Raw genomic sequence first — 26,547 nt, forward strand, 5'->3', positions numbered from 1 at the left:
AGCCCTACCCATAATTAGATTGCTTACTTTTAAAATCTGTCACTGTGAACTCTTCCGCAAGCAGAGAGAGGATCATTAAAAGATTGCTAAACTAGATGTTCTAGCTTTGAGAGCTTGCTTTCTTCCTTGCCAAGAGGACATGCCATCTTTGTGGATCACTGGAAGACTGATCTAGACACAATTGCCAGGAGTTGGCCATGTGTATTCATTGGCCAGAGGATTCAAGAATTCAGTGTTTTGGCAGCTTGCCTCCATCTTTCTTTGCAGCAGAGTCAGTGCAAACCTCAAGTCAGAAAAGTAGGGTTGAGTTTCCAGAGGTCTGTTTTTGGAAACTAACATCACACAGGTTTAAATAGCTTTTATTAATAACCAACTCATGCATTATTCACTCATTTCTATTACTGTTTAAGAAGGCGATGGGAATAAAGGGAAGGGGAAAATCTACATAATAGGATGAAAATCACTTTGAAATTCTTCTGAGAGGTATGATATCACTAACTTTAATTTCTCAAAGTGATCGTAACTGATTTTAATCTCCTGCTCTCAATAGATTATTCAATAAAAATTGGTGCAATATTCTCCACTAAAAATCAAAATTGTTCATCTCCTAGACTCTGGTTACTTACTGATCTCTGTAAACCTCAAAAGAAACTAAACTCCGTTTGTAATATGTTGTGATTAGGTAGCTGTAAGTAGACACATTACAGTTTTCTAGAGAAAGCAGTTAAGAGAAATTTTGTCTGTTCAAAGCTTACAAATTCATCTCAGTAAGGAGAAGAGCAAATTTGTAGAGGAAGATACTAAAATCTATATGAACCTCATTTTATCAGAAATACAAAATATTTTTTGTGATTCTCCACTTCAATAAATTATGTACAGCATGACATAATACTATAGCTTTAAGACTTTCAGTGTTACTCTCATGCGACAAACACAAAGTCAGTAAGGCAATTGTTTAAATATTTATTTTTAATGGAGAAAGAGGACTTTCATGAGCTCTTTTGCTACACATATAGCAACAATGGTCAGAAGTGAGCTAATACAAAGCCAGGAGCCTCCTCTGGGTCTCCCATATGGCTGCAGGGTCCCAAGGACCTGGGCCATCTTCTACTGCTTTCCCAGGCCATAAACAGGAAGCTGGACAGGAAGTGATCCATATGAGATGCAGTGACACAGGTTGAGGATTAGCCCATTATGATGCCATGCCAGCCCTGAAGTAATTATTTCATTAAAAAAATTTATTTGCAAGACAGCATGACAGAGAAAGAAGAGACACAAAGAAGTCTACTATCATTGGTTCACTCTCCACAAGGCTATGATGAGCAAGTCTAGACCAGGCAGAAGCCAGGATCCAGGAACTCCATCTTTGTCTTCCATATGGGTGGCATGGATCCAGAGAATTCCATGCTTATTTAGCTCTTTTAAAAAGAGAGAACAAAACAAAACAAAACAAAACAAACAAAAAACTAGGTTTCCTAATGCCATATGAATTTCCCAGTGGCCTTCCAGGGATACTTAATAAATAAAGATGTAATGGCTTGCCCATTGGACATGGCCCCAGGATATTCACTCCTCTTTGAAAGAGTAACTGTGCTTTTATTTAGGTTATGTGAAGTTACTTAAGATTTTCATGGAAAAAATGGAATTAAAAGATACATTTATTTTAGTACAAAAATTTTTTTGAAATTTTTATGTAACTTTTTCATAATATTTATTTTTCATGAACTTTTCAAAGACTGCTTACATTAATGGATTTCTATGTTTTTGCATCAAAATAACATGATTTTTCAATTTCATTTCCATGGACTTTTACAAGTACCCACCTGTATCAATAGTTCAACAAATATTTTACTGAAAAAAATCAATTCAGTTTAACTGTTGCATATTAAAAATTATAATGTGCCAGGATTGGGATACAGGGTTTGAGATATCTGTTTTCTGCTCTTATAGCCTACAATGAACTGCAGTTTAAATAATAAAAATAAGGCATTCTGGAATTGATTCAACTTCTTTGTTTCCAAGATCGAAGTTCTGAGGTGCAGAGATGAATGGTTTGTCAAAGGTAAGACAGCACATTCAGGCTAGATTTCTCCCTAGAACTTTTCCTTCTAATTCTTTGCCTAGTGCCCCTTGAACAGTCTATTAAGAAACCAACATGTAGGCTATGCAAAATCTCCCTTCATGGCATATATCATTTGATACAAGAACAAAACCATGAGAAATCATAACAATGCAGAGAAGAGAAGAATTGTGAAATCTCACTTGTTAAGTGTCATGTTTTGGTATTATGCTTTGATGATGTGAGTTAGGCGCATTTCTCATATACGTGTCTTTGGTAAAAGCAAATGCAAACTTTCAGATAACACAACAACTAAACTACTATATTCACACAAACAACATAAGAAAAGGAAGTGATTTTTTCAGCTATGATGTAGTTCAGGTTCATTGCCATGAAGGTGATCATTTTTGCTAACACACTGAAACCAAACTTCCATAATATAAAAGCAGAACCTAGTCTGTCTGCCTCCATTAGCACAAGTTCTCCTGGCCTGCCCTTTATCAAAAGGAAGTCACTGACTTAAGGGAGTCCAGCCAGCCTTACAGGCTTCTAATCAGTGGACTCAAGTAGTTATTTGCTTCTTCAATAGAAAGTTCTGGAGTTATTTGGATAGGGGAATTCCAGGTCTGGGCAGAATGTAACTGCTAAATTCACGTAACCCCCAGACCAACTGGAGCCCATCTGGCCATCATCAATTACCTAAAAATCACAGCATCACTCACCAATCAAAAGAAGATCACAAGCTCCACTAACCAATCATGAACTTGACAAAAGCTGATCACCCACATCTCAGCCCAATTCCAATGTATAAGAACCTTCACACCTAACTCCTCAGGGAGCCCAATAATTAAACAATAGCTGCCAGGCTCCTTGCCCTGTTCTTTGCAATAAAAATCTACTTCCTTCCACAACCCTGATGTCAATGATTGGCTTCTGTACATCGGGTGAGTGGGACCAGTTTGAAGGTTCTACAGCAATGCCTCCAACAAATTTGGGCTACTGTTTGGCAACAACACAAAGCACATGGAATGTATTATCATTTATTTCAACGTTTTCAGTACATTATAGTATAAAATAAATATCAGTTTAATTGAAGAGAAGACAGAACTGGAAAAGAGATATAGGAGTTGGAATGACCAAGAAAACTTACCCACAATCTCCTTACTTTGTACATTAACAAGGGTAGGGCTGGAAAAAAATTTAAAGCTAATTGCTTACAACTTAAAATGCTTCAGACCATGACTAGACTTAACATTTGATTTGCAATGTAAATAACTTGAATTTGGGGGGCACTACTTTTTCTAACATACACATGCACATTCACTTACTAAAATCATTGGGAAACTAAAGCAAGCCCAATAGCAGTAACATGAAGCACACCACATTTTTAAAACCTAAAATCCCACACAAATTATATTGGATACGTTTTCTTACTAGACTTGCATTAAATATAGGTTTTTATTCACCAGAGTGTGTTTTCTATCTTTCATCTTATTCTTTATAACTGCTTATCAACATGAAGGCTGACACAGTCATTTAAAATAACAGAACATTTTCAGAGTCCTTAATGCATCTCAGTTGGCAAAACTCTTTCCCAGTGTAGGAGAATGTTACAGATATTAATTTTGCTTCCTAGCTGTCAAAGAAATGTATATACATGATGGTGTTTACAAGATCAATTTCTTTTCTATGTTAAGGTTCCCTAACTATTCATGGAAAGATGCGTTCTCTCCTTTTTATTCACATTCCTTGAACAACTAAGTTATGGAACAGTGAAAAAGATTCACTAAAACATAAGATAATCAATAATTTTTTAAAAATCATAAAACCCTATGGTTTTACATAGGCCAGGATTGTTGAGTCTGTGACGTGTTGTTGAAGAGAGAAGCATGACATAGGATCAATGTAACTTTCTATGTTGAATAAGCATTTAATTCCTTACATATTCATCTTATAAATACTATTAAAATATTTCATACTTCGTAGATTCTTACATCTTACAAGTTTGAAACTTGTTGTTTCAAACTCATAATCTTTTTAATGCATATTAATTCTATTATGTTGTTTCTCAGAAGCAAATTCTGCCATGTATTTACAAAGTCTGTTATCTGAAAGGCTCTGAACCTCAATCAATAGTCTTCCTGCATGAACTGGTGTGAAGATTAAATAGGATTAACACAGTAAATGCCTGAATGGGAGATGCAAAATTAATGTGTTCTAATGATATCAATGAAGATATGGAGCAACAGCATTTAGTATATAACATGATAACCAAAACATTACTGTTTGTAAGTAATGAATTGATATATAACTAATGGTCTAAGATGAATTTAGTTCGTAAATTAATAGATCACTACATTTATTAGCAGGGGAAACTAACCTCATCAAAAAATTAATAGGGTTGGCACTGTGGCACAGTACGTTAAGCCACCACTTGAGATGCCTGTATAGCATATCTTAGTGCCTAGTTCAAATTCCAGCTAATCCACAGTTGTGACTGAGCTTCCCACTATTGCAAACTTGAAGGCAGGAGATAATGGCCAAAGGACTTGATTTCCTACAACCTAAGTGTTAGACCCAGATGGAGTTCTGGGCTCCTGGTTAGTAAACTTGCAGCTTAAGCTGTTGTGGCCATTTGGGAAGTGGGACAACAGATGGAAGATATTTTTCTTTTTTTCCCTCTCTCTCCATCACTTCTTTTAAATAAACAAATTTTGAGAAAATGATTTTTAAAACATTTTAACATTTAACTATGCAATGTAGCATACTGAGATTAATAGAACACTCAGAGATTAATAAAATGCAACTTTTGAAGATTTAGAGTTCACAGAGCTTTATCTAGATATTGCTAAATACCCTATAATTCAATTTCAAAATTGAATTAAATTTTAAATACCAAAAAATAGTAAGTACAAAATTAGAGATAAAAGAATGAGTAAGACACGGAGTCATCCATGCAGATGTTCACAGATTAGAGCTTATTTGTGACGCATTACAATGTTATACTCAGGGATAATTTCTTTATGACACCACTTAAATCTACCAACAAAAACTGGTAACAAAACAATATTCACATATTTACAAAACTGACAATAAAACATGCTTTGTAGCAGTGCAACTGATTCACTCCACATTACAAAGCATTTTTTGTGCAATTTTAAAAAACAGCCATCTATTTTCCTAGCAATTAAAGGCAACGTGGATTACCCCTACAGCTTCAATTTCTCAACAACTCAGTGGATAACTTCAGGCTTATCATCTTGGGACTGGAATGCTTTATTGTTATTATAGAGGAGCACAGGTCTTTTGAGAGCTGTAACATGTAGACTTAATTTCACAAGTCCTTAGAGAAGAAGGGAAGGGGTACAAAAAAAATATCAACACATACCATGTAGGCCCATTTAATCTGTACCCTGACTTTGCAGGTGCAAAAGATGCTTTATCTTTCACTTACCATTCTTAGTGGCAAGCAAAATTTTCTCCTTTCTGTGGCAATAAATTATGGTAATTCAGAATGGAGTCATGGAGTCTCCGAAGTGTCAAAGATGGAGGAATAGCAAAGGAACTCAGTGGAAAGGTGCCAGGAGAGCACTTGATCAACTAACTGTATTTATGACAATAACTAATTCAATAACTATGCACACATAGCACTTTCATAGTCATGGCAAAGTGACAAAAGAATATTAGCAGGGATGCAAGTCTTAGTGTATCAAAGTACATGTGTTAAAGAAATTGAAAATTTCTGTTCCCTAATTTTTAACACTTAAATTATTTAAAAAAATTTTTTTATTGGAAAGTCAGATATATGGAGAGGAGGAAAGACAGAATATCTTCTGTCTGTTGATTCACTCCCCAAGTGGCCGCAATGGCCAAAACTGTGCTGATCTGAAGCCAGAAGCCAGGAACTTTCTCCAGGTCTCCCACATGGGTGCAGGGTCCCAAGGCTTTGTGCCACCCTCTACTGGAGGCCACAAGCAGAGGGAGCTGGATGGAAGCAGAGCAGCCAGGACATGAATCGGCACCCATATGAGATCCCTGAGCATGCAAGGCGAGGACTTTAGCCACTAGGCTACCACACTGGGCCTAAGACTGTATTTTTTTTTAAACAACAGAATCATTCAAGAACGCCAAAAAAGTAGTCAGTCAACATAGAACTAATTTTTAGGTTTAGGTCTCTATTCATTTTCTAAATCTGTCTTTTAAGCTTCCAATTGCATAGCCTGCAGCTCTGTTTAACTCAGACTTAAGACTGATCCCAAAACTCATTCAATCACACTCACCCACCCCAAGTCTGACTAAATGAACTGAAAGGACCTGGAGGTTAAGTAGAAGAAAATATGAGTACACAGAATAAATTATGGTGTTTTAATATTTTTAAATTTAATCATTGCAATAACTTGCACATTTTGCTGTTGAATTAGCATAAATATTATAGAGATGAATGCTATCTGATTGCGTGGCTGATTTCAACCATTTAAATAAATTTGTGTGTGCAGTCATAGCTAACGCAAAGAAAAATTGCAAGCAAAAGGAAACAATACAATAATTATCAAGAGAAATTATGAAGAACCATAGGAATAGGATGTTGATTGATATAATAACTGTAATCATGTAGGTGAACATGCCAACTACTGTTTTCACTTCTGTTGACAAGCGAGAAAAAATTAATGGTCACTAATTAGCTTCCAGAGACAATTGTCAATCCCAAGAATTAGCATGTCCTGTGGAAACAAAATATCTGTTCTGTAGCAATGAGAAAGTACAAAAAGTCATCAAAATATAAAGTTTTTCCCATTGGTAATACAAGAGGCCTTTAAGAAATGAAAAATTATATATTTCAAATCATCCAGAAATCTCTTAAATATGGAATAAAGGCACTATAAAACATATAGTCTTATATTACATATTTAAACTTACATATTTAAACTGTTCTGATGGAACATATTTAAATTTACATATTTAAACTGTTGGAATATCTGAATGTGACATTACCAGGGCCCTTCAAAAATGGAAATAAAAGATTGACTTATTTTAGTGCAAGAGTTTACATCTACACATTGTTTTCACAATATGCATTTTCAATTTAGTTTGTTAAAGATCCTTGTGTATTTTCAAAGGAAAGTAACAGTAATCTAATGTGCTTCTATAGTATATTGATTTGGGGAACATTTAGTAGTATTATTGTAGAAGAAATTTATAAACTGTGGCTTTCTTGTCATAGTATGGAGTCTTACATAATCTATGTGGCATAGCTCTATGACAGTGGTTCTGAAATGGATTTAGCACTAGAGGTGGGGACATTCGTTGATTATGAATGCTGCTAAACATCTTACAAACTGCACAGAAAAGCATTGTCCTGCACCCAACAATTATAGGGGACCTGATGTCCACAGACTTCAGTGGTGCTGAAACTTAAAAAATCTCCCTAAGGATATAGAAGCATGGATACTGGACAACCAGGATGGTGGATATAGAGTGGGACAGAGTGATGAAGAAAAGATCAATTATGCCAGGATGCAGAGGAGAGATGCAAGGCTAAAAAGAAGAATTAACTGAGAATCCATACGAATGATGTGGAACCGCTCCTCACTTCCAAACTCCCTTGGGGAGAATGACCACCTCTACCAAGGTCTTGTTCTTCCAGCCAAACAACTTTATCTCTAAGGATATCAAATATACTTTCTACTACAGAGTAGCATAGACATCCCCAAGCTTCAGAAAATGCATGTGAATAGAGGGAGTATCAAAACTATGTCTGTGCAAACATTGTTGAAGAAAAGAGATTGGTTGCAGGGGAGTGAGGGAAGCTGGATTGCCTTCTTATAACTGTGTCTTTGGAATGCATAAAATTATTCTCTATTAATTTAAAAAAGAAGGGAGACATCTTGCTTGTAAAATATTATAAAAATCCTTCATATCACAGCTTCTTATTCTTCAGTTATTTGGAGTCACTGAAAATAGATTTACAAAAGGAAAGTAGCCAAAATCATTTTTCATATTTGGGTTTTTTTGATAAGTGGCACTAAGTACTCAACAGACTCAGTCAGGGTTTGAAAAGAGTAACCAATGTGGTAACTTAATTTGTCATTAAATGTTGGCTTTATAATCCCTCTGATCCATCTATTCAACAAAATCTAAGTAGATAGGTTGCTAGCCAGAACTGTCAGCATACATTCAAGGCTTCTCACATTTCATCAAAAAGATGAATACAGAACACTTTAAGTATGCAAATGCATAGAAATTTAACACATATCTTTGGGATGATGCAGCTACATTATTGACTGTCAGCTACCTAAAAAAGATTAAGACACTTCCCTCCAGTCAGTGAGGCTAATAGCCCAGATGTGAACCCACTTCTGATTTTAATGTTCATGTGCTTTCTACTTCATAAATAATTACTTGACATTCATCTTTACTAGCACAGCTTCTACTATGCACCTCATTTTTCTAGCAGTCTCTGCCAAGATGAAGCAGGCAGCAGACAATGCTTTGGTGAAATTAGGAAATAGCAAATGGAAAGGCCTGGGTAAATGTAATAGATTACATTGTTGTCAAAGTGAAACTTTTACTGTAGGATTTGAATGAATCTTGCTTTCTTGAAAACACTGGATGAAATTTTGAATCATTTTCTCACACAAATCAAAATTCTTTACAATGATGATGGGACATGAAGACATACAATCTGAGGCTCTCATTTTGAAGGTAGAGTAAAGCAGAGGTCGGAATTCTAGAAATATCATTAATATTATTGCTAAAAAGAAAATATGATATCCATTGAACTTTTAGGTTAATGAATAAAAACCTAGAATTAAAAATTTTGTAGTAATCATAAATAAAATATCAGTAATGCCCCTTAAAATGACGTTTTAAGATGGGTCATACCTTTATTATTGCATAAAGTGTGAAAACATACACTTATGCTAATACTTCTACCATTACTATATTACATCTTGCAGACGCAATGAAGCTCATGGGTGGTTTCTTTAAGAATAACATTTGATATATACCAATACTTCAACATCTATATTTGCTTTAATTTCACTTTAAAATTTATATTTATTTGTAAGGGCAGAGACAAGAGAGAGCCACCATCTACTGATTGAGCTCCTACGTGTAGGCAACATCTAGGGCTGGGTCAGGGCAAAGCCAAGAACCTGGAATTCAATCTCTCTCCCCCTCCAAAGGGGTAGTAGAAACTTGAGCCTTGATCTGCTGCTTCCCAGAGCAGGCATTGGCAGGAAGCTGGCATCAGGTACAGAACCAGTTCTGGAGCCAAGTCCACAGATTCAGGATGTGGGTAACCCAGGTATCAATTTATCCACTCTGAAAAAAAATGTTCAAACTTTCCCAGCCTCTGTTTATGATGAGCCTGCACTGGGAACTAGTGAAGTTTTCATAGAATTCCACGAATCTAGCCTAACTTCTAAATTCTTGGAACCCCAAAAGGTCAATATAATAGTTACTCAAATATTGCACATTAAACTGTAGCCTGACTGCTAGTTGGAACCATTACTGCTCAAAAAATTTATCTCCAAATAATTAGCCTCCCTTCCTTCTTCCTTCATTTTCATTTCCCTCCATTACTTCCACCCTCATCCCATTCATCCATTTATCCTTTCCTATCATTCTACTTCTCTTCCTGAAGAACTCAAGCATATCTTGAATTAGAATGAAATATTATATATATATATATATATATATATATATACACACACACACACACACACACACACACACACACATATATCGTTTGTTTGTTTGGCTCTGAGTACAGTGAGGCAGGAAAGCCCAAACTTTTTTTTACTTTTTTTTTTTTACTTTTTATTTTAGGTAAAAATGGTAGAAAATAACAACATAAGTTGATATTCCTGAGTTACAAAAGACCCCAAATGTTAACTGAAATTAATGCTCATTTACTATGTATCATGTATCTACAAATCTGTAAGACAGCTAGAATGTTCAGCTTATCTGATCCCAATTTTTGAGCAGTTTTTGCTTTGCCCACTCACACAATGGACCTGCATCTGCTTATCCAGAAGAACCAAGACTTTCCTCATGCACCATGCTCTTTCTCAAATTTGACAAAGAATTCGTTTTCTGTTGGTGTGGGAATATTCCAGGAGGGAGACAGTAAGATGACAGCATAAGAAAGACATGACTTGGAAATCAATAATGCAAGTGAGAAGCTCCAAGCTTATTCACATGTATCTCAAGTGAGTGCAGGATTGATGATTCCGAGATCCTTTATTAGGTCTCTTTGTCCCTGCTGTCTGTGATGGCCAGAACAAAGACTATAGAGTCAGCAGGAAGTCCTAGGCTCAAATCTTTGCTCTGTTTCATTACAAAATTGTTTTATGCAAATTGCTTCACATGTATAAAGATCAGAATACTCATATGCAAGACAGGTATAGCTCTCAAAAACTGTATCTCTAGACAGCTTTTTGTGAGATACCTTGTAAGGTTGTTTTACTATGCCTAACACACACACAACACACACAAACACACACACATACTCCAAACTCCTTGCCTATTTAATAGGAATTGTTTTAAGATTTATTTTCATTGCAAATGTAGATTTATACAGAGAAGGAGAGAAAAAAGACTTCAGCACTGATTCATTCCCCAAATGGCTAAAACTGCTAGAGCTAAGCCGATCCAAAGCCAGGAACTAGGAACTTCCTCTGGATCTCTGACTTGAGTATAGGGGCCCAAGAACTTAGGTCATCCTCCACTGCTTTCCCAGGCCCCAAGCAGGGAGCTGGATGGGAAATGCAGCAGCCAGGAAACGAACTGGCAATTGACATGAGATGTTGACACTTAAAGGTGGAGGATTATTCATCTGAGCAATCATGCCACCCCATAAATAAGAATTTTGATGTCTAGAAACAACACTAAGATGTGTCTGAGCAAAGAATGATGTGCCATTCTATAGAAAGAGCAGCATGACGTAAAGAAACTTGGTATAGCCTATAGACAAATGCTAACAGAGCAATGGAATTCACTGGATCACTGTCATCTTGAAAGATTTGGTTGAACAACCATCTTCACAGACACTATTAAAACAATTAACAAACACTGTGATCAAGAAGTGGAAGCCATACACTAATTAGCTGTTAGGATTAATGCATGAATAAACAGTAAGTTGTCTAACATGCTTTTCCTCATTGTAAACTGACGCTGGGTTGTAAGTTTTGACTCACAAACCTAAAGACTCCAACATGTTCTTGCTTGGATTAAACACAATATCTGGTAGCACTAGCTAATTCCACAAAGAGTGACATGGCATCAAAGCAGTGCTGAACACAGAACAGTGGTCTCACCAATGACTGTCACATCAAATAAATGGAGAGGTAGGTAATAAACAGCACATCATTCCTAGCACTCAAAGGCAAATTACTGCATTGCTCCAGGGCCCATTGGAAGAACAATGCAGATGCCTAAAATTCACTTGAACTCAATAAGATAAGGCCTGCAGGTGTGACTTTGAAACCACTTTCAGGCAACAGCACTTTAATTTGCCACATTATCGAACATGAAGACAACAAGAGAAAGTGATCACAACTATAGCTAGCCAGCTAATACCCAACAAAGCTAGACATGTGAAGAGATTGGGTCTGTTGTGGTGCCTTTACTCTCAATTTTGTGGTTACTTAATTTCTGCCTGGTGGTCCAACTACGGGCTGCTAACACCCCAAATTAATATTTGTGAAGGCCTATAAATTTTTGAATTGTGCTTATTTTTCATCCTTGACATAAATTATCCAAAATAACACCTTTTAGGTTGATCACAGCAACAAAATTGCAAGAATTCAATAATCATGTCCAGTGGTTACTTACTGGAAGGCAGATCTAGAACACTTCCTGGACTGAAGAGCAAGTTCTATTAGGCAGTGCTACAGTGGAGTTACTGTCAACTTCTCCCCTGCCATAGCACATTAGTGAAAATTACAATATTTGTAGGACATACTAGGGTACATCATCTTGTCATCAGAGTGACTGATTCAAGTGCCCTGACTTTGAGAGTTTGGAGAAATCATTATCCTATTTCAAGAGTGTGCTACATTAGTTGGAAAGCTGTGCCTCGGTTGATATCTAGTCCAATATTATCACAAAAATATAGTGGCTTATTCTCTAGAAAAAAATCCTGCAAATCAGGTTTGTATGTGTCATTAGAAGTATGAGATATGATGACAAAGAAATTTGCTAAAGGCTGAAACTCAACTAACAGCTATTACCATACGTCATGGGCAAGGATTTTGCCAAGTGTGGCAAATACCAGTATTGATTTTCATGCTCATTAATATTGGAAAAATGGAACAAAACTATCTTCCTTACTTAAAAAATGCACCTAAAATATTAGAAATGCTAAGGAAGGGATTTAAGGCCAAAAACAAAACAAAACAGAAGCTAAGTTGTATCACTTCTCGGTGAAATGAGATGATAGAACAATAGGAAAGGTAAAATTTGGGAGAGAAACATGGAAGAATTATAGATGTTGCTGTTTATTTGGGAAGTGCAGTGAAGCAAATGGTAAGTCTTGGGCACTGTTAGCATTATTGCTTTTATAAACTTACAAGATTCTCCTGTAGGACATTCATTTTCCTTAGAATGATTTTTACCACTGGAAAAAAATCACTATGGCACTAAGTTTTGGGCCATCCAAAGAATGCAAGACAGGAACACCCTGTTTCTCATTACTTATTTTCTAGAACACCACGATTCATGGATCACTGAAGCCAGAGAGGAGAAATGAGTGCTGTGAGAGCATGTGTTTTAAGGAGCCTTTTCACTGTTGAGAGTTAAAGATCTTCTCACAAACATAAAAAAGATGCAGGCTTTCTAAGCACATTTTTATAACTAGTAGAGATAGAGGCAGACAAAAGAGTCAAATGACAATTATGCTTTTCATAAACAGCTATGGGGAACCTCTATGACCCAGACACTCTTTTTGGTGTTAGAGTACTGGCAGTGAACAAAACAGAGCCTATATACAGAGGGCAGAGACATTAATGTCCACAGGAAACAGAGCAAGCAGAAAGATCATTGAGAACAGTGCTGTATTTTCATAAAAGCTGGTGATAGAGGATAATAATGCATGAAGATATTGCAGCAAAAATGTGAAGAAGTGAGAAACCAGGCTGTGCAAGTACCTGGGAGAAGGGAAGTCACAATAGAGTACTTTCAAAGGCACTTTGCTGGAACCCTGTGATGATTATTTGAGGAGCAGCAAAAAGAAAAAAAAAGTCATTGTAAATGCAGTTGAATCGATGAGGACATACAATATACACTGAGTAAATGGTATAAGGATAAGAATACAGAGAAGTGTGAAAGCTGGGTTACCTATGGATTTGCAGGCTGGGTTTGGATCTTGGGATTGGAACACATGGGTTATGTCTAAGCTGAAGGAAATGTGGCATAATTTGAGTTTGAGGTTTTGCTTTTACTGCTACAGAAAATACATCATTGGAATTGGGCCAGGAGACTGACGTCTCAGGAGGCAATTTCAACAGTCCAGATATATCCCACTGTTTCCTTGGATGCAGGAGGTAGCCACATGCTAAGTATGAATCTTAGGTGGATCCCTGGGATGTAGAGATGGAGAGCTGGGCAAGTTCAAAAATCTCTGCCACAGTCTAACAAGCATAAGCCCAAGAAATGAATCATTTACTGCTATGGACAGATAACGGTATTATGGACAGATAATGGTATGAGTTGGCTGGGGCACATACTTGGGTGGACAGATCAAGAGTTTGGTTTTGTTCATATTTAATTTCAGATACTTTATAGACATCAAAGCACAGCTACTTAGCAGGCAGCCAGATATAGGAGTCTGGGATGCAAGGATGACATCAGGACCAGAAACACAAATTTAGGACTTATTAACACTGCACAGAGTATTTAAAGCCATGAGCTGGATGAGATCACTGAGGAGCAAGGGCCCCACTCTAGGTTTGAACCTCCCTCCTCTCAGTTGCTGACAAAGACACAAACAAATCAGAGAAATAACAGCAATTACTGCTCAGATGCCACACTGCAATGCCAGGCAGCTGCAGTGCCTCTGGGTAAATACGCAAAATAGCTAGTACTTAGCATTTTTTTTCAAAATATTTCAAGAATCAATCTTTGTGACAGCCATAGAAATGCACAGCAAGGCATCCTTCCACATGAGTAAAAATAATGTGTGTGTTATCTGGTGGCATAATGCCAATCTCTGTAACACCAGCTGTAGCCACACTGGTGCCTCTTTCAGCTTCATTTCTGCTCATTGAAACAGCTGGACTAGAGATGAAAAGAGGTTCAAAAAGATGCCAGTGGCTGAGCAGGACTTCCAAATCCTTTCTAATAGTGGAACCCCTAATGGTATACTCATAAGAGCCTGGAAAACACTGTGCACCTGTCAGAATTGCTCCTGCCTTAAAACTGATTCGTATCTCATATTCTAGGTAGAATCTTTAAGGGTCAGCTATGAAAATATAGGCAATTAACTGAGCTGTCAGTCTGTGTGTTAGGGTTAGGGTATCATGAATGAAACCTGCTAGCCTTTCTCCTCATTGGAAGGTGTATGTGGCTTGCTTCATGCTGACAACTCAGCATGTGTTCCCCAAGGCTGTTTCTGTCCTCCTTAATTACAGAAACACCAAAGCTATGCACAGACTGTATGTTTCAACTCAGGATTTAAATCTTTTAAAAGTTTTTATTAATAAAGAGAATGTTTTTTATGTATTCCTATCGGTATAATTTAAGACAACTACATTTCCCTTAATCCTTCCTTCCCTTCATCAAATCCCTTCTTTCAAAAGCTTCTTTTTAATATTTTACTAAAACACGAAAAGATCATTTTGAAATGTCAGTGTTACCATCAACATATTTTAAACTGTGTGTGAAAAACTAACAAACAGCATTTTCACAGTGTCAGTAAAACCAGTCAGATTTAATTGTGAAACATCACATAGCATGCTTAGAGTCCAGCAAGCAAAGGGACCAGCCAGCTAAGAAAACACACAACACACTAAGTACTGTCTCCAAGGGAAACTGAGGAACAAAGTAAGGGGCCCCTTGCAGTGAGGCTTGCCTGCTCCTATGTCTGAAACAGCAAAGCACTCCAGGAATAAAATAATGAAAGTATTCTTAAAGATGCACTCTGCTTTCAGGAATAAAGACATCCTTTTAGTATAGGTAGAGGGCAAAGAAATTTAAAAGTTAACATCACATTCTCAATTCAACATTTTATACATGTACAATTAAGCATCCTTGGTGTTCTCACTAACAGTTCTTTCGCAAAAGAAAACTTGGCATAACATATTTAATAAATTCACATCAGAGCCAAATAATTCGCATATGCACTTGTATATCTACCAGAAGTATTTGCACAAGTATTAATTTGTGAATTGGGTATTGTTCATCCGAAAAAACTGGTAACTTTGAAACAACAAAGGATATGTTTTATTTATAAGAATGGAAAACTAAAGCCATGAAACTTGAAATTATGAAAGGAAATTCAAAGCAAATGCCATATTGTATTCCAACTTGGCTTAATAGCTAGATTCTAAATGAGCAGCAGGACACTGGGATTCTTCTTCGGGCCCAGTAGATATTCAGAAAATGCTAATCTGTGTTGACAAGCAGAAGTTGGCATTACTAGAATGGCAGATAGAAACAAAATGACATAATAGAGTAACTGAGAAGAGTGCCATGGCTTACTCAACAGCCCAGTACTCAGCATTAGGACAAACAACGGATATTTAGGAAAGATGTAAAGTAAAAATGGGAGCTTTTGACCACCAAGCTAGCCTAGGCTTTATTTTGTTGCTAGTTTGGCAGATTTTCAACATGCTGGGAACATATAAACACAGCACTATCTTTTCCGCTTATTGGTGATTCCTTCCAAAAACATGTCAACAAAAACACATCACAACATAGGTACATAGGTGTGCTGTGGCAAATAAAATTTCAAAATTTGAGCATTTGCCTATACTTCCCTAAAAAGACTCAAGTATTGATACGTAAAATGCCCTTTTTTAGTATTGTTCGATAAAATTTTATTCTTATTAGGTAGTTACTGTGTGACAGGATATCTGGTCAGGTATTGTAGAGAGGTGAGAGACTTAAGAATTTTTAAAACATTAGGAAAAATGAACTCAATTTGAATGGCATAGCGCTTCCAAGACACACTGTAAGAGGCACACAGGAGTGATAACATGTGGCCGAGAGATCAAGTTTCCGGAGAAAGGGTTGTTTCGGTTTTAAGACATGAAAAATTATTAAAAATACAATGATACAATCTGTAAACTATACTTATACCTCTTACTCCACATATGCCATCTTTAAAAATTATACTTGTTTTCAATTATTTTCTAAGAAATAAATTATTAATACAGATGGATTTAGCTTAAATCATGATCACATTTCCATTCTATTTTTAAACTTGCACTTACATCAACTAACAATATATAATGTGTGCTAAATCAGATATATATTATTATGTATAGCTTTGTGTATGAATAATTTTCTACTTTTACTTGAACCTAATGTTTGAGGTATATATTAATGTTGATACATAGAAAATTCAACATAGTCACTTCTTTTCCTTATTATCTAGCATTCTACATTATGTATTGATTGAATTCCTTTTTTGGTTATTGCTTATTTTAAAAAATATACTCAGCATCACTTTATGTAAAATCCAGAGAGATATCTTTCACGCACTGGTTCACTCTCCAAATGCCTACAAGTCAGGGTTGGATCAGGCAGAAGCCTGTAGCCCAGAAGTCAAACGTGGGGAGCAGAAACCCAAACACTGGACCCATCGCCTGTTGCCTCCAAGTTGCTCAACAATAAGAAGCTAGAATTGGAAGGAGAGCCATGACTCAAACCAAACATTCCAATATAGAATGTGGGGGAGTGGCTCAACTGGCTAATCTCCCTCCCTGAAGTACAGTATCCCATATGGGCACTGGCTTGTGTCCCAGATGCTCCAATTCTCATCCAGCTCTCTGCTTGTGGCCTGGGAAAGCACGGGATGATAGCCCAAAGTCGTGGGACTTACCACCCATGTGGGAGACCTAGAAGAAGCTCTTGGATTCTGGCTTTGAACTGGCTCAGCTTTGGCCATAGCAGAGCTGGTACTCCCATTTGGGGAGTGTACCAGTGGATGGAAAGTGTTTCTGTCTCTCCTCCTCTCCATAATTGATCTGCCTTTACAATAAAAGTATTTCTTAAAAAAAAATAGGGAATGTGGGGCATCAAAAAGAGCATCTTATCCAAGGTCTGTCAAATGCCCACTCGATTTCATGTTTGACTGGTATAAACTCTGCAGTAAAGGATCTTTATTCACACAGAGAAAATGCTATGTAGCATCCTGTATAACCAGATGTCCCCAGAAGAACTTCAATTGAGACCTTTGATTTTTATAGTGCCCCATTTCAGGTTTTGAAGGTGTCACAGACTGAACAATAAATTGTATTATCACAAATAGAAGTATCCAGTTTTTCCATGTTAAGGGTTTTTCCTGCAAGTTTCCCCAAATGATTGAACCCATTTGTATTTGCACCCAATTTTCAAATAACAAATTTCCTCACACTTTCTGCATATTTCAACAGATTTCTTTCATTAATCTGATGATTGAAAAATAGTACCCCATTGTTTTTCACTGGTCAGTTATTTATTCTCCATGTTTGCATCTTCTCTGGTGAATCATATACCCATATTAATTTTTTTGGAATGAGCTCATTTTAATGCATTTTATATTTTCCTTCTTGACTTAGTAATCCTTATAGATTTTATATATTTTTGGGGTAAATAATACCCACATGAAATACCATTTTCCACTCTGCAGTATACCTGTTACATTTATTTGTGGTTTTTCCTCTTTATATTGTGAGCAGATTTTAGTCTGTAGTTTTTTGGTTGTATTTTGAGTTTGTGCTAAGAAAGTTCTCCTTGAGCAAGGACACACATATATCTTCCAATATATTTGAGGGGATTACAGTTTGAGTTGGTCTTTGAAGGCCTAGTGTTATTAAGAATGAGGAGAATAAAGGGCTCTATGTGTTCTTTGAAGAAATAGAAGAGGCAGAAACATACGGAAGGTTTTTCAGGGCCTAGAGTAGTTTGTTTTCCTGGAAGCATTCCATTTACATGTATAGCATGTAAACATTCTACTGACTTCTTTTGCTATAAGTTATTTTCTTCCATGTGTTCCTGTTTTCTCTATTATCATTAAATATTTCTCTCAAGAGGCTCTCTGTGTTTTTAATCAATGTGTATCGTGATTTTTGATTGCTCATTTTTTTATCAATTCACACATTCATTTTGGTGAAATATACCTTATAAGACTTTCTTGGGAGGTGATCCACTAAGAATACTTGAGACTTTGTAGTGCTAAAGATTCCAATGTATCTTTTTTCACAGAATAAATGCTTCAAAAATCAGCTGACTATAAAAGTATAATTAGGAAGAAATTAGTTTTTCCCTCAAACATTTGAGAACATTACTGTCTGACTTCACTCTTCTTCCATTTTCTCATCCATATAATATTGTTATGTTTTTGTTTCCATGATTTCTGTGGAATCTGGGGAAAGAGAACTACAGTGGATCAATGGTGACCCTCAAAACGTATCCCACTCAGGAACATACGGGTGTGACTTATTTGAGGATAAGTGGGGTCTCAAATGTAGCTATGTAGTAAGCATTGGTGGTTCAGTGGTAGAATTCTCTCCTGCCAAATGTAGTTACGTGAATATCTCAATTACCTATGTGATCACTGAATTCAATGGCAGTGTCCTTATCAGAATGAAAACAAAAGGAACACAGCAGAAAGGACCATGCGGGGAAGAAGATAGAAAATGATATATCTAAAAGCGACTAAACACCAAGGTTTGCAAGAAGAAAACAGAAGCTAGGAATAGAGGCATGAAACAAATATTCCCTCAAAGCCCCCAGAATGAAACAAGTCTGCCAACAGATACTTCAGTACTATCAGAGAATTTTTTCTTGTTTGAAGCTACTTGATTTGTGGAGACTTGTTACAGCAGCTCTAGGAAAGTAATATTTTGTGCAAGCACAAATTAACATCTTAGTTCAAGTTACCATGATAAACTCCAGTAGTCTTCAGGAATTTAATTTTCTTATTGAAGCATAACATATGTGGATAACTGCACAAATCATACGCATATATCTTGAGGAATTGTCACAAATGGAATGTATGCTCATAACTAACAACTATAAGAACAAATAAATCCTATACTCAACATCCAGAAGCCTCATGGTCCCTTCCCGTCACTTCATCCTTCGGTAAAATACACACTATCATGATTACTAAAAGTATTGATTAATCTGACTCTTGAAATTTGAATAAAAAATATCATACATTAGGTCTTCAGTTGGTTTGGCTTCTTTCATATAATATTTTTGTGAGATTCACTCATATCTTTAAGCATCATTGTAATTCACTAACTTTTATTTAGTAAGGCTATTTCATTAGGTCACTACCATAATTTTGTCTATTCATTTTATGTTGACAGACCTTCAGGTAGTTTTCAGTTTCAACATTACTATTAGCTATGAATTTATGCTGATATTTCTTACTTTTCTTTTAGAGATATGAGTAAACTTTGGAAAGAAAATGCTGGCTAATATGTGTTTAGCTTTATTCGACACTGACTAATTAATGCATTTTAAAAGTGCTTTCACTGACACACATGCATTCCCACCAGCAGCACTTTGGAATATGAACGAAAGTTCAGGTACCTTGCTGGTAACATAATGAAAACAGGCATCTTGTAGCAGTCAAATTTGTGGTATATGGTTGAATGGCATAAGGTCATTAGTCATTTAAACATTCATTAAATATATCATACAGGTCTGTACAAGACTGAAAAACGGCACCTATCTACACCAGAGACTTTCTCGATTCTAAAGCACATATTTGCTGAAGCGACCACGGCACATCCTTCTACACAGATGACAAAGTTATCACAAAAGAGAACAACTGGCCTAAAATGAAGAATGCTATTTCAGATTCATTGAACCTCAGTACTGCCAGAGTAAGACTTGTTGTGACCTTACCAACATCAATGATTTCAATTTTTAAATACGTCATTTCTAACTGTCCACACCAACAAGAATATATGCCCTCAGGGGTCTAGAACTCAGTAAAATAGATTAGTTCATTAAAAAGTAAAGCCAATAGTACATCTGCTTTACACTTAAGCTACTGAGCCATTTCTTAGGTTTAATGTTCATTTTTTTGTTTAAAAATTTTGTTTATTATATTTCTCAGAATTAATCATTATTATCGGGAAAAATGAGTCTCATACTTTATTAATGTCAGCAAGATTTTCTAGGACTTTTATATTACGTCATAGAGATCTTTTACATCAATGTCATGTATCACAGCTTATATTTATCACTACTTGGGTAATGTTCCATGACATATTTTCTTTTCTTTTTTTTTAATATTTATTTTTATTGCAAAGTCAGATATACAGAGATGAGGAAAGACAGAGAAAGATCTTCCATCCGATGATTCACTCCCCAAGGGACCACAATGGCCAGAGCTGGGCCGATCCAAAGCCAGGAGCCAGGGACTTCCTCCAGGTCTCCCACATGGGTGCAGGGTCCCAAGGCTTTGGGCCATTCTCGACTGCTTTTTCAGCCCACAAGCAGGGAGCTAGATGGGAAAGCAGGACTGACGGAATTATAACTGACACCCATATGGGATCCTGGCATTCAAGGTGAGAACTTTAGCCGCTAGCCTACCATGCCAGGGTCCAATGACACATTTTCAAAGAAAGCTATTTGTAGGACTTTACTATTGGAAATAATAATGTAATATACTGTTGGACCATTCTGTCTTTTGCATTTACTACATGATATTTTATAGACTAGAGTCCCAAAAGTAAAATTTCTATCAAAGGGTACAAATATTTAAGCATTTTATAACTAGAATAAACTTTATTTTATTTTATTTTCTGTTTCATTCACTCTTGATGAATTAATTTTCAAAATCAACTCTCAAATTTTATAATTCAATTCAGAATATTATTCATTTATACATATATTTCACATTTATTTTATTTTATATTTTTGTTTGTCCTATTACAAATTTTGTTGTCAGTATTGGTGATTGGATCCCATATCCATGAAGAGGTTTTTATAATTCCAACATAAATTGATCAAACACTAAGAAAAAATTGAAAATCCTAAAGATTAAAATCCTAAAGATTCAAATCCTGTATCAGAGGGTGGGTTCGTTTTCTGCCTCTGACTGACTTGGTACTACTGCAGATCCTCTGGGGGCAAGGATGATGGCTCAAGCAACTGGCTCCCTGCTCCCAACACATCAGAACCCTGGATCAGTGGTCCTGGATCCTAACCTGAATCCTGGTCCAATTGCAGCCAGTGTAGGCATTTGAGCAGCTAAATCAGTGGAGAGTTTTTCCCTCTCTGTTATCTGTGTCACAATTAACTTGGAATCAAAAAAAGTACTCATAAACACATTTGTGAAATATGCATTTTATGCAATAACCATACAAATGTTTACTTATCCATTTTATAGTCATTCTACAGATATGTAGGCACATGAGTATACATGTATGGTTATACATTACATGTATTTTATGACTACAAGTATACTTATGCATGTTGTATGTAGAAAATAAATTTTCAAAACTATGTAGCAATAATTAAAATAAATTTGGTTTTAATATGCATTTTTCCTTTAGAAATCTTTAAATTCATGGTCATATAAAATATTAGCTGTGTGTAATCAATTGAAATACATTTTTAAAAAGCTTGTTTATACTTATTAAGGTAAATGTTAAATTATTAAGATCTATTCTTTGCACTTACTGTAAGCAGAGCAGCTCAAGTTGCTGGCAGTAATGATAGCTATTTATCATGTCAGTAATCATGACTAGAGTGACCTCCCCATATGTTAAGGAAAGCATTTCTAAATATACACTCTAGCAGAGAAGTATTTGAACAGTGTAGGATTATGGCCTAGCACAGTACCAAAATTTAACGAGACTAATGACACTGGTGACATAGTTTAAAGTATATTTTCCACTTCTCTGGGATGAGAAGAGTTTTCTTTCTCTCCTTAGACCTTCAATTGTTTAAAAAATCAACATTGCCTAAACTACCAGCTGCACTCCACTTGCAACTGTCATATTTTATTACTTTAACTGAACAAACTGATATCTACATTACAGAGTTACAGTATACTATCTACATTTAAGAAATAACTACTCCACCCTCGGAGGCTGAGTACTCTGAGGTCACCCACCCCCAACCGGAGCTTCCACAGGGGATGGAAGAAGTCCAAACACTACCGTACAGAAACCAACGTCATCGGAAAGACAACCAGAAGCCCTGAGCGGTCCACAGAAACAGAAGAACAATAAACGTCCTTCGGGACCAGGGAGGAGAGCTTTCTCTGGTCCGAGCCTGGCTCCACCTCTGGACCCCCACTCTCCCTTGCAATGACCATCAGGATCGCTCCGAAAACCCCTCATAGCAAACAAACAATCATACAAACTAAAAAAATCTAAAATAAATAGACAAACAACAAAAAGTAGAGCTTGGAATCTGACAGGAAAGAGCTGGCGTGGATTTGCTCATGCCTCGCTGGGTGGGACACAAAGATTAGTCACTCTTCACCATGGTGTTGGGGACTTTCCTGCACATCCCCCCCCCAAAAAAATGTTCTGCACCTTAATTGTTGACAAAAGTCTTGTTAGAGTTACAAGCCAGTCTAGATTATCCTAAAATCTGCCAAGATCAGTAAAATTATACTTCAACACAACAAATGGCTAAATACTAAAATGAAATAGACACGAGACAGCTGAATGGTACCTCATAGTCATTTTAAGGTATATAGCAGCCGGTCCTGTGTACAAACTAAAATTGAAATGTCAATGAGCAAATCATAGGTTGTGGTTAAGAACTTGTTTTTTTTTTTTTTTTTAACATACTGGTTACGCAAAACCATGTCAATTCCATAATGTTACAAATTGCTGTTAATGTTATATTGGGACTCTTAATTGACTGGGATGATATTCTACCAGCTCTAACTTTGGACCAGAAATGGTCTCCCCAAGAAACTGTTCAACCTATCTGGACAATAAGTAGCTGGACTCTATGTTTGGTATATGTTTGCAAGGAAAGAATCTTGATTGAATTTGAACTGTAATACTGCACCAAGGTGGAGGAATCCACCAGGGTGGAGGGGCGTGGAGAGGGATGGGAGGATTCCCAGAGCCTATGAAACTGTCACATAATGCATAATAATTAATAAAAAAAAGTAAAAAAAAAAAAGAAAAGAAATAACTACTCCAGTAGAAAAAGAAAATGGGTAAATTTAATACATTTAAAATCCAATATATCAATTATGCATTATGAAACCATTTTGTCAGCTACTGTGAAAGGCAAGTGGGCATTTATTAGCACAAATTGGCTATAAACCAACTCTGTTCTTTGTTAATACTACATAATAAAAAGTAAACCCACCTTTTATTAATATTATCAAAGAGGTTTGAAATTAACTGTCAAGTAGTTGAAAAAAATTATATCATCAAGTTATACTCAATGTTTAATATTTATCATACATTCCTCATAAAAATTATGTTTCTAATAATAAAATGCCAGAATATGGAACTCATTAAATTGTCTGATCTGTAACAGATATTAATGTTACTTCTTAAATTGTTGGTATTCAATAATTGAGTTCTAATAAGAAATAAATAAGACTGTTGAAATTATTGTATTTACATATATTCAATATTGTGTAAAACATATTAATAGATATTAATATTTGTGAATAGAATACAATAAAAATCAGATGTCTTACTTTTTTACTTAAATTGTTTTCCAGAGGAAAATTTGTCCTTCACATGTTATCTCTAGGTGAGGTTAGAGTGGGAAAATGCAACTCTTTGACAAAAAGCATAGTTACACTATGTACAACACACTTGATCAGTATTTACAAAGACTGTAGCTGGTCTCATTACTAAATGCTATCAGCAACTTTTACATGCAACACATTAATTAGGGATTTACAAAATGACATACACTGTTTGACTATGGCAGACACTAAAAAGCTGCTTGGCAAACTATGAATGAATAAATTGGCAGAGGATCACAAAGTCATCAAGCAGATTGAAAGGATGTTTACTCAGTATCCTAGAATTTTGGTACCAATTCTGAAAAAATTGACATACATGGGGCTGATATCTCTATTAGGTGGGTTCAAAGTTATATTACCGAATGTCCAGGAAAACCAAAGAATAAATAGTAACATAACAGTTTCATTTTATGAATGTAATTTTGGTATCTGGCAGGAACAAGGCCAGAGTGCTCTAGCAGACACATACTCAGAATAGTCCACAGAATTCCCACAGGTAAGCTGACATCGAGGAGGAACTTACAAACCAAAGGTAAGTCAATCAACGCCTCCCCTTCTTCCCTGTCGAGAAACCTGCTATCTTCCAACTAACCATGTGATCAAAGTTCCCATCACTGACACTGAAACACAGCAAGTTCAGATACAACTTACTATGCACTGAAAAGGATAGAAAATTACTTCTATGGCTCCAACCAAAAAGAAAAACTCAAGTCTGACCTCAACAACAGAGGAATGCAGCAGAATGTGACACTAAACCGCAATCCAGGAGAAAAGGCAACCTGCTACCACGAACAAAAAATTAATAATAATTAATAAATACAATTAAGAGATTATTCTAGGGCTTGGCAGCGTGGCCTAGTGGCTAAGGTCCTCGCCTTGATCCCATATGGCCGCTGGTTCTAATCCCAGCAGCTCCACTTCCTCTCTATCTCTGCTCCTCTCAGTATATCTGTCTTTGTAATAAAAATAAAATAAATGTTTAAAAAAAAGAGATTATTCTAATACTAAGAATTAGCCAGGATGTGGGGAAATAGAAATGTACAATGTTGTACATTTAAATAGTTGTATTGGAGAATAATTTGGCAATATATAGGAAAATCAAAGACGCACTATTTTTATATTCTCATATGTGCACTTCCAGTTATAGATACTACTGAAACATTTACTCTTGAACAGCATAAAACATGTACATGAATCATCATTACACTACGACTTGTCACGACCACAACAACATTTATACTGCAACCACACTATACAGATGAATAAAAAATGAGGCATATTTATGACTATCAGGCAATTAAAATGGATAAACATAAACTATAGGAAGTGAACATGACAGATATCAAGATGTGATGATACACCAAAAAAAGTGTTTCAGAAAATGTGAGAATACATTTAGACAAATTTTAAAACATGTCAAATTGTAACTTTTTATGGTTCTATTCACAGGAAGCAAAAGCTACTAGATTCATGAAAACAAACATCAAATATAAAATAAGTCATCTCTGGAGGAAATGAGGGAACAGGAGGAGCACAAGGAGGACTTCAAGGTTTATTTATTGGGCCCGGTGCGGTAGTCTGGTGGCTGAGGTCCTCACCTTGCATGTGCCAGAATCCCTTATGGATTTCGGTTTGTGTCCTGGCAGCCCTGCTTCCAATCCAGCTCCATGGCTGTGGCCTGGGAAAGCAGTCGAGGATGACCCAAAGCCTTGGGACCCTGCACCTGCATGGGAGACCCAGAAGAGGTTCCAGGCTCCTGGCTTTGGATGGGAGCAGCTCCGGCAGTTGTGGCCACTTTAGGAGTGAATCACTGGATGGAATATCTTCCTCTCTGTCTTTCCTCTTCTCTGTATATCTGACTTTAAAATAAAAATAAATAAATCTTTAAAAAATTTAAAAATATATTTATTCATTTATTTGAAGGAAGAACAATAGAGAGAAAAGAACAGAGATATTCCATCTGCTGGTTTATTCCCCACATGGCTATAACAGCCAGAGCTTGGACGAGCCTGAATCTGGGAAGTCCATCCTGTCTCCCACATGGGTGGCCGGGGCCCAAGTGTATGGGCCATCTTCCACTGCATGCCCAGGAGCATTAGCATGAAGCTGGAATGAAAATGCAGTAGCAGGAACTTCAGCCAGCAATAATACAGGATGTCAAAACTGTAAGTGGTTACTTAGTCTTATTGCACCACAATACCAATGCTTATTCTTTTTATTGAAGGCAAACAAATATTCATGGTATATCAGTGTTCTTGTCAAATCTGGGATAATACCCAAACTAAGGATCTTTAGATTTCATTCTAGAAATCTAAGACCATAAAAATATGCTCTAAACAATCAACTTACACATTTTAAACATTTTTATATTTTGATAAGGTTCAAGGGGCCAAAAAAGTGGCATAGCAAACTAAGCCTCCATCTGAGGCACTGGCATTCCGAATATATGGGCACTTGCTTGCATCCCATGCACTCCACTTCCTTTCCAGCTCATTGCTTAAGGCCTGGAAAAGCAATGGAAGATGACCCTAAGTCCTTGGGCTCCTGCATCTTTGTGGAAGACCCTGGAGAAGCTCCTGGGACC

The 26,547-nt window shown here is 36.3% G+C and overlaps 1 protein-coding gene across 1 annotated transcript in view; it reads right to left on the reverse strand.

The window, feature by feature from the left end:
- Positions 1-26,547, reverse strand: part of IL1RAPL1 (interleukin 1 receptor accessory protein like 1) — a 1,231,223-nt gene that overhangs the window by 294,551 nt on the left and 910,125 nt on the right. The gene's annotated exons all lie outside the window — the stretch shown is intronic.

Source organism: Ochotona princeps, chromosome X, assembly GCF_030435755.1.
Source record: "Ochotona princeps isolate mOchPri1 chromosome X, mOchPri1.hap1, whole genome shotgun sequence".
NCBI lineage: Eukaryota > Metazoa > Chordata > Mammalia > Lagomorpha > Ochotonidae > Ochotona > Ochotona princeps.